The sequence below is a fragment of the Bos grunniens genome, chromosome 8 (genome assembly GCF_055505025.1).
Source record: "Bos grunniens cultivar Pamir isolate PY7600 chromosome 8, Bosgru_T2T1.0, whole genome shotgun sequence".
Classification (NCBI taxonomy): domain Eukaryota; kingdom Metazoa; phylum Chordata; class Mammalia; order Artiodactyla; family Bovidae; genus Bos; species Bos grunniens.
In genome coordinates, this window is record NC_141172.1 from 73,055,537 (window position 1) to 73,060,784 (window position 5,248).

General features: G+C 41.3%; 2 non-coding genes across 2 annotated transcripts; both read right to left on the reverse strand.

Moving 5' to 3' along the window:
* Positions 1–1,495: 1,495 nt before the first annotated feature.
* On the reverse strand, positions 1,496–1,632 carry LOC147367409 (small nucleolar RNA SNORA8). Its single transcript, XR_015132209.1, has one exon. It is a non-coding gene; the product is annotated as a small nucleolar RNA SNORA8 (small nucleolar RNA).
* A 3,222-nt stretch (positions 1,633–4,854) lies between these two features.
* Positions 4,855–4,961, reverse strand: LOC147367410 (U6 spliceosomal RNA). Its single transcript, XR_015132202.1, has one exon. It is a non-coding gene; the product is annotated as a U6 spliceosomal RNA (small nuclear RNA).
* Between the last annotated feature and the right edge of the window lie 287 nt (positions 4,962–5,248).

Sequence of the window (5,248 nt, forward strand, 5' to 3'; positions counted from 1 at the left end):
TGCTATCTAACCATCTCATCCTCTATGATCCCCTTCTCCTCCAGCTCTCAATCTTTCCCAGCATCAGGGTCTTTTCCAATGAGTTGGCTCTTCGCATCAGGTGGTCAAAGTATTAGAGCTTCAGCTTCAGCATCAGACCTTCCAACGAATATTACAGGTCGATTTCCTTTAGGATCGACTGGTTTTATCTCCATACCAGCAATAACAAAATAAAACAGATTAACCATGGGTAGGAGAACAGGAAGCAACAACCCCATTTCCTGGGTCTGGGAAGGAATTTTTGAAGTGAAGGAAGAGTAGCTGAGTGAAGACGTGGCATATTGAGTTTTATCCTCAGGCTGCACGTTGCCCTGAAAGCTTGCAGTCTCTAAGGATTTCTGAGTTTGGGCCCAAACCAAGAAGTTTCTTCACCTGGAGTTCTTTTTATGATGATTCACCTGTGCTTGAATTCTTAATTTTGATTTACCTTTAAATTGACAATATGAAGCGATTTTTCTCAAGAAGAATGCATAGATATATTGTATGAGCTCTACATAGCAAAGAATATCTAGTGTGACTTTCTCACTTGAAATGAACTTTACTGCATTAAAAATTCTCAGAAGAATACTATTAATGTAATTGCTGACACTGTATTTTTCTGACAGTTTTGCAAAAGAAAAGTCTGATTTTGTTCTTTTCCAGAACACCAATTTAATTTTTCTATTTTTAAAATAAATTATTTATTTTAATTGGAAGCTAATTACTTTACAATATTGTAGTGGTTTTTGCCATACATTCACATGAATCAGCCATAGGTGTACCTGAGGACACCAGTTTTGAAGCCCAAATTATTATAGAATATATTCTTCTTTACCCTTTTACCCTTCTCGTTCAGTTTTTCCAGGAAGTGAGATGCTGTTTTCAGAGCGTCAGTTTGAAACACGGTGATTCTTTTCTATTTACAAACAGTGCTTTTTTTTCAGAAAGATTTTCTCAGTGTCATCCTTGATCTTTGGTTCTGTTTCTTAAAGAGCCCTCGTCAACCTTGAGCTGTATCAAATTCTCTCATCCATATCTATTATTTTATTTTTTTTTTTATATGCTGACTTTCTGCACAAAAGGTTTCTTTTTATTCATTAACATAGGCAAAGTTATTTAAGTCAATAAATTTTTAAGGATTTTTCACACGTCCTGATTCTTTCCACTGCCTATCACCATAGCTCCTCCGAGGTTGTCATCTTCAAGGTAGCCAGTTCAAGAAGTTCTGCTCAATCCACAGCTGTGATGCCTGCCACGTTGTTTTAGTTGGGCCTCTTAGATCTTCAGTGGAGTTCACTTCTAAGTTTGCCACCTGTAATCTTCAAAGACCCAATTTCCTCAAGCAGTTTACTATAGGATCCTGTTTAGGGTCAGGAGATGGGATCTGTCTAGTTCTTAATGACAACCGTAAGAAAAAAAAGTATTAGTTACTTTTGAAGATTCTGTCAAACTGACCAGTATAAGAAACTAAAAGGATACTTGTATCAGTAGAAATACCAGGTCTAACATGCACAAAGCAAAAAAACCAACGATGCCAGATACTGAATTTATATCGCACTGTCTTTTGAACAGCCAGCAGGAACAAACTGCTGAAGGCAGATACCATGCAGTGCAACATATCTATTATTTTAATAATCCCCCACACCTGTATTTTTTTTTCTGTTTCCCTACCTCTTTTCAGGTTTGTTCCTCATGTTATTGATTTAGCTTATTCAGTATGTCAGCTCTATTCTTTGCAGCTTCAGATGATGGTTCCAGTGTTGCTCTGATTACCTTCCTCATCTTAGAAGTCATCATCTACTCTGTCTCTGTTGGACTTAACTCGAATCCTCTCCCACCTCCACTGCCTATTTCTTTGATTTAATTACCCATTGAAATTCATGAAAAGATGTAATCATGGAGACCTGCCTGCAGGACTTCCTGTCTCTGACTTTGCTAATGGTATTTCCTTGAAGAAACTGATCGATTGTTCTTTCCATGATGCATCAGAATGCAAGGTAGGTTCTCAGCATCATCTCTCTATCTCTCTGTCCCTCTCTCTTCCTGTTCATCTCTGGAAGCTGCAGGCACAGTATGGATGTGCTCTGAACTACAGTGATACCCAGCAAAGACTGAGAGAGTGGAATGGTCCCCATGTTGTAGCTGCCTCCAAAAACAGCCTTACAGAAATGACTTCACCTTTCACTGGCTGGGTTAAATCTTGAGTTTCTGATCCAGGTTGAGGAATAAAGAGGCACATGCCCTAATCTCACTGAAGCTGGCAGTAGGCGGAGCAGCCTGCACATTCATTTACTTTCAACCTGATTCCCTTGCCCCTGATCTTATTAGATGCTTCTTCCAAATGCAGACATTGGGTTGATTGCACTGGTTTATGATGATTAGCAAGTTTTGATTTTTTTCTGTGTCTCTGTAGATACAGGTATTTTTTTAAAATATTTTTGATATGGACCATTTTTAAAGTCTTTATTGAATTTGTTACAATATTGCTTCTGTTCAGTGTTTTGGTGTTTTGGCCCAGAGGAGAGATCTTAGCTCCCCAACCAGGGACGGAACCCAAACCCCCTTCATTGCAAGGTGAAATCTGAACCACTGGACCACTAGGGAAGTCCCAAGATATCTCTCTCTGAACTTGCACTAATCAGAAAATAAGGCTACTTTTTGAAAAAATTGTCACCCAAAATCCACTATCAAAATCTGAAGTCATGGTGGGAGATGCCTGTGGGGGAAAGCCAGGCAGCTTTGGAAGCAAGGCAATATTGCTGAGTCACATGGAGGGGGTGGAGCCATCACCATAGCCTCTCTCTCCCCACAGGCCAGCATCAGGCAGCTGAACAATAGAGACGCTGGCCCATCAAACACCTGATATACTGAACTACAAAGCAGGACCCCACCCAGGGTGCTCCTTTAAGTGCCTGATGCACTGATCTACAGAATAAGTCCCAGCCGGGGGAGCAGGTGGCGGGGGGGAGGGGGGGGGCTCTCTATATGCCTGACTTGCCAAACAACAGAGAAGGACCCCAGGCAAGGGAGCCCTCTAAGTGCCTGAACAGGCGGAGGTACAGAGAAAGACTGGCCAAAGAGGCCTTCTGATCGCCAGCAAGAAGAGGCTCGAAAAAAGACTCTCATAGGGCCGTAACACCTACATAGCACATTAAAAAGCAGAGACATTACTTTGCCAAAAAAGGTCTGTCTAGTTAAGGCTATGGTTTTTCCACTAGTCGTGTATGGATGTGAGAGTTGGACTATAAAGAAAGCTGAGTGCCAAAGAATTGATGCTTTTGAACTGTGGTGTTAGAGAAGACTTTTGAGAGTCCCTTGGACTGCAAGGAGATCCAACCAGTCCATCCTAAAGGAGGTCAGTCCTGAATGTTCCTTGGAAGGACTGATGTTGAAGCTGAAACTCCAATACTTTGGCTACCTGATGAGAAGAGCTGACTCATTGGAAAAGACCCTGGTGCTGGGAAAGATTGAAGGCGGGAGGAGAAGGGGGCGACAGAGGATGAGATGGTTGGATGGCATCACTGACTCAATGGACATGAGTTTGGGTAAACTCCGGGAGTTGGTGATAGACAGAGAGGTCTGGCATGCTGCAGTTCATGCGGTTGCAAAGAGTCAGACATGACTGAGTGACTGAACTGAACTGAACTGAAGGGTCATAATTCCTGCGATGGAGGCAGTCTGTGTCCCTGCACACTTGGCACTGCCAGGGTCCCCGAAAGCCAAGCAGCTGCACCACCTTCATGCTCAATTCTCACTGGGGCAGAGCTGCCACAGGCAAAAAAAGTCTTGCATCTGCGTGTGCAGGGTCGCTTTAGTAGTGTCTGACTCTGCAACCCTGTAGACTGTGGCCTGCCAGGCTTCTCTGTCAGGGAGGAGGGTTCTCCAGGCAACAATACTGGAGTATATTGGCCTATACTGGTTGCCATACCCTTCTAGAGCACTATATTTCCTGCTGCCCTAGCCACCAACTCCCCTGAGTACCTGGTGCTGCCAGAACCCCTGCGACCCAGCAGCTGCACCACCTCCACACCTGGCCCTCACAGGGACAAACCCAAGTCCTCCATGGCAGCATGGGGAGCAAACCCCAGTGGATGACCCACATGCAGAGGTGGAAATAAAACCACAATTGAAACCCAGGGGCAGTGTGGCTAAGGAAGACCCAAAACCTTCTCATCAGCTGTACAGGTTGCAGATTAAATCCACACAATCAACTAGGCAGACTCTGTGTCTATGGAATATTTAAAAGGTCATTGAGAGCTCCCACAAAGGAAAACACACTAGTTTTGATAGCTGTGGACATTGGAGGCAAGAACACATAGAAGCAGGACCAGATTAGAAACTGAGCTGCCCCCAGAGCAGGTTCAGAGATCAGCACAGTGTTGGAAGGCATCCTAGGGAGGTGAGGTGGACTGTGACTCCCAGCTAGGGAAAGGACTCTGACAGCAGTGACTCAAGAAAAACATTTATTATTCTTATGTTTTGACTTGTTCTGTAGATTCTTTTGGATTTTTTTCTTTTTTCCCCCTTCTGCTGTAGTTGTCAATTTTATTGTCAATATGAAATCTAATTAAGCTTTTGAGCTTTTTTTTCTTTCTTTTTCTCAGTCACATTTTTAATTGTTGTTATAAATCTCTGCCTCTACATTGGGCTTTTGCAGTTCTCTGGAGTTTTCCTTTTTTTTCTCTCTCTCTTTTTTTTAATTTCATTTTTTTAATTTTTTAAACCTATTATTATTTTTTTTTCACTTTCATCAAGAGGGTCTTTATTTTTTTATTTTTTTTAATTTTTTTAAAAATTTTATTTTATTTTTAAACTTTACATAATTGTATTAGTTTTAAAAATATGGAACGCTTCACAAATTTGCCTGTCATCCTTGCGCAGGGGCCATGCTAATCTTCTCTGTATCGTTCCAATTTTAGTATATGTGCTGCCGAAGCGAGCACTAAACCTATTATTATTTTTTACATTTATTCCTTTGTTTGCTTTTCCTACTGTTCTTTTCCCCTTGCAGTTAATTTTAATGTATATAAATCTTTTTATCTACTTCTATTTAACTTTGCACATCTATTCTTTCTTTCCTTTCCTCTCAACATTTTGTTAGTTTTATTTTCATTGCTTTATTCCCCACTTGGCACCGTGCTTTAGTTTTGTTTTCCAGTTTGTGCTTTAGTTAGTTTTTTCTTAACTGGTAAGTATAATTTTTGATTTCCTTTGTTCACCGGGTCAATCT